At 38.8% G+C, this 4,451-nt stretch overlaps 1 pseudogene across 1 annotated transcript; it reads left to right on the top strand.

Annotated features, from left to right (window-relative positions):
- The first annotated feature begins 1,174 nt into the window (after nt 1-1,174).
- On the top strand, nt 1,175-1,489 carry LOC308605461 (cytochrome c-like; annotated as a pseudogene). Its single transcript has one exon. The product of its transcript is annotated as a cytochrome c-like (transcript).
- Nucleotides 1,490-4,451: the final 2,962 nt, after the last annotated feature.

The raw sequence follows: 4,451 nt of genomic DNA, 5'->3' as shown, positions 1-4,451 counted from the left end.
GTAGTTTGTGTCTTTCAAGGAGCTGATCCATTTCAGCTAAGTTATCAAATTTGTGTGCATAGAGTTGTTCCCTTATTATTCCCTTAGTATCTTTTTGATGTCCATGGGATCAGTACTGATGACCATTTTTTCATTTCTGATATTGGTAACTTGTACATTCTCTCCTGTTTTCTTGTTCAGCCTGGCTAGAGAAGAGAAAAAAGCTCCTTAAATGATGAAACCGTAAACTGCAAGGTCAGGTCTTACTAGATTTTTGTAGATTTTTTTTGCCCTCTGGCACATGAAATGTTTCAGGAACATAATAATTGCATAATGTATTGAGTTGTTATATCTCAAAATGACAGAAGTTTTGAATACTACAATCCCCTGATCTTAAGAAGCTTAGAATTTTAACTTTCAGCAAGTCTTTAACAATTAACTGAGCATCTACTATGTGGCAGGCACTGTGCTGGGCCCTGGGATACAATGGTGAGCCAATTAGACATGTTTCCTATCTTCATGGTGACTGGTCTAACATGAGTCATGATATCACAAATAAATAAAAAGTTGCTACCGTAGTAAATTATATAGGGAGAAAGGGTCTATGATACCAATTCATAGAGGAATTCGACCAAGCTCAGGAAATCAAGGAAGGCTTCCCCAAGGAAGAGACAATGGAGCTAAGGTCTGAAGATTGAGTAGAAGGTACCTAGGCAGAAAGTGAAATGTGTTTCTGGTAGGGGTGACAGCACATGCAGAGGCCCTGAGGTGGGAAGGACTACATCAATATGAAGTCCTGAAAGAAGGCCAGTGTATTGCATGGGAGAGTGTTGGGAACTGATGTTGAAGAGGGCAGGGCCTGGCCAGGATGGAGTTGGGCCTTTATTCTAAGAATTGTGGGAGTTGTTCCTGCTAAGACTGGTCCAAAACACTAAGACCACTCTCCAGCTCCCTCTTCTTTTCTCAGAAGGAAATGGGAGCTGGCAGAGAACTGTGTTCATCACCTATTGTCTTCCTCATTTAGCCAGCTCTGTGGGGCATTCCCATGTAGTTGTTTCTTTTAAATAGTTTTATTGACATATAAGTTATAATAAAATCCACCCATTTTAAGAGTATGATTCAGTGATTTTTAGTAAACTTCAAGAGTTGTGGAGAAAGTGGACATCCAACTTGTATTGGAACTTTCGTATCACATATGACAAAGAACAATTTCAAAGTGGGTGATGTGGAGAAGGGCAAGATGATTTTTCAGCAGTGTGTCCAGTGCCCTACTGTGGAAAAGGGAGGCAAGCACAAGACGGGACCAAACCTCCATGCTCTATTTGGGCGAAAGACAGTTCAGGACCCTGGATTCTCTTATGCAGATGTCGTCAAGAACGAAGACATCACTGGGGAGTATTTGGAGAATCCTAAGTAGTACATCCCTGGAACAAAAGTAATCTTCACTGGCATTAAGGAGGCAGAAAGCGTAGACTTAGTAACTTCTCTCAAAAAAGCTACTAATGAGTAATAGGTGGCTACTGCCCTATTTATTACAACACAGAAATGTCTATGACCTTTTTATGCATACCGTATCTAAACTGATCTCATATACCAGAATTCAGATGATGAATGGCTGATAGAGTATTTCTGTTGGACAGTCCTGATTTAAATAGAATTGGCTTGTGGCTAAACGATGATCAGCTTTTTGAATTTTGATAGTAATTCTGGTTCAGCAAGGGCTGTCACTGTTTTCCCCTTCTAAAGATACGATTGAATTTGATTAGTAATGTTCAACTTTTCACAGAGATGGTGAATGCCATCTCAAAACCTATAGGAGTTTGGTTTTATAGGTAGATCTATACAACAGGTTATATTAATATATTTAAGTACTGAGGAGATTCCTTTATTGTTTCATAAAACAGAGCAAGACTCACCTGTGTGTTTCAAGTTGCGTTTACCAGCCTGTTAAGGCAAGGGTTGAAGATGAGCTGGCAATGTCTACTTTATCTTTTTGGTCTTAACTATGCCTATTTAATTAAAATTCCCTGTATCTAAAATGTTACCTTTTATTTAATGAAAGGCATTTTAGTGTAGTTTATGTATCAAAGAATATTGAAGACATACACACACACACACGCGCACAAACAAGAGTTGGGTAACCATCACTGAAATCCAGTTATTGAACATTCTTATCACCCCAAAAGTTCCCTTGTGTTTGCTTGCAGTTAATCCCCACCTTCCCCTCCCCTCCAAACACACATAATGTCCTAGGCATTCAAGGTCTGATTTCTGTCTCTGTAAGTTTGCCTTTTGTGGACTCTTCATATAAAGGGAGTCTTACTGTATGTAGTCTTTTGCATCTGGCTTCTTTTTTTTTTTTTTTTTTTTTTGCTGTTTGCCAAGAAAATTTTATTATTATAAAACACTTTCTGTCATTTGTATTTCTTCATTTTCCCTTCCAGATTAACTGTGTAGCCTTGTAAACACATCATAATCCAAAGCAGTTGAGCTTTATAAATAAAATGTAAATCAACGCAAGAGAGCCAACTGCATAATTAAAACAAAAGTGTACCAGGCTTCCCTGGTGGCGCAGTGGTTGAGAGTCTGCCTGCCGATGCAGGGGACACGGGTTCGTGCCCCGGTCCGGGAAGATCTCACATGCCGCGGAGCGGCTAGGCCTGTGAGCCATGGCCGCTGAGCCTGCGCATCCGGAGCCTGTGCTGCGCAACGGGAGAGGCCACAACAGTGAGAGGCCTGCGTACTTACACATCTCACCAGCACTGTAGTTCTTTAATGATCAATTACTTCATCCAATTCCTGTCATTACTTTCTACGCCATCTTGGATCCTGCATCTGGCTTCTTTGCATAATATATTTGAGGTCATTCATGTGTAGTATGTGTCAGTAGTTCTTCCTTTTTATTGCTGAGTGGTATCCACTGGATGGATACTCACATTTATGTATCCACTCAAATTTGATGGACGTTTGGGTTGTTCTGCATTTTGGTTGTCATGAATAATGCTGCTATGAATGTCTGCATATGAATCTTTTTGTGAACATAGGTTTTTTATTTCTTTTAGGAAGATTCCTGGGAATGGAATTGCTGGGTATTATGGTAAGTTTATGTTTAGCTTTTTAAGAAACTGTCATACTGTTTCCCAAAAGTAATTATACTATTTTACATTCCTACCTGCAGTATAAGAGAGTTTCTATTTCTCTACTTCTTTAACAACACTTGATGTTGTCCTTTTAAAAAGTAGTCATTCAAGTGGGTATGAATTGGTATCTCACTGCTGGGTTTAGTTTGCATTTACCTAATGATTAATCTCATTAGTTGAATATATTAAGCATATTTTTATGAGCTGATTAGCCATCCAAATATTTTCTTTGGTGAAATGTCTACACAAGATTTTAGCCTTTTTTTTTTTTTTTTTTTTTTTTTTGCGGTACGTGGCCCTCTCACTGTTGTGGCCTCTCCCGTTGCGGAGCACAGGCTCCGGACGCGCAGGCCCAGCGGCCATGGCTCACGGGCCCAGCTGCTCCGCGGCATGTGGGATCTTCCCGGACCGGGGCATGAACCCGTGTCCCCTGCATTGGCAGGCGGACTCTCAACCACTGCACCACCAGGGAAGCCCTTTAGCCTATTTTTAAATTGAGTTGCTTGTCTTCTTATTATTGAATTATAAGTGTTCTTGATATATTTTGGATACAATACCTTAATCAGTATGCGATTTACAAATATTTCCTCCCAGTCTGTGGGCTTGTCTTTTCATTTTCTTAATGGGGTCCTTTGAAACAAATTTTTTAAATTTTGATAAAGTAAATTTGCTGATTTTTTTGGTTTTGTTTTCTTTTATGGATCTTCTTTTGGTCTCTTCCAAAAAGGGGAAAAATTCTTCACCTAACACAACATCACGAAGATGTATTCCTTTGTTTTCTTCTGGGAGTTTTATGGTTTTACCTCTTATATTTAAGTCTTGAATCCATTTGGGGTTAATTTTTGTGTATGAAATGAGGTGAGGGTTTAAGTTCATGTGGGTAGCCAACTGCCCCAGCATCATTAGTTGACAAGTTTGAACAAATGGTCAAACATGCCTTGACAATTCAATAAGACATTGAATTGTCTTTGGACCTTAGTTAAAAAACAATTCACCATAAATTTAATGGCTTACTTTAGTACTCAGTTTCTTTTCTTTGATCTATATGCCTATCTTGCACCAATGCCACACTATCTTGATTACTATGGCTTTATAATATGTTTCAAGGTCAGGTAGTATCAGTCCTCCAACTTCGTTCTTTTTCCAAATAGTTTGGTCTATTCTCTGTCCTTAGAATTTCCATATAAATTTTAGAGTCAGTTTGTCAATTTCTATAAAAAAGCTTGCTGAGATTTTTATAAGGATTGCATTTAATATGTAGATCAATTTGGGGAGAATTGCCAACTTGACAATATGGAGTCTTGTAGCCCATGAACATGAAATATCTCTCCA

The sequence above is a fragment of the Mesoplodon bidens genome, assembly GCF_964165515.1.
Source record: "Mesoplodon bidens genome assembly, chromosome: 2".
In the NCBI taxonomy this organism is placed as follows: domain Eukaryota; kingdom Metazoa; phylum Chordata; class Mammalia; order Artiodactyla; family Ziphiidae; genus Mesoplodon; species Mesoplodon bidens.
The sequence above is the reverse complement of the archived record's forward strand: the minus strand, read 5'-3'. Positions and strand labels throughout refer to the sequence as shown.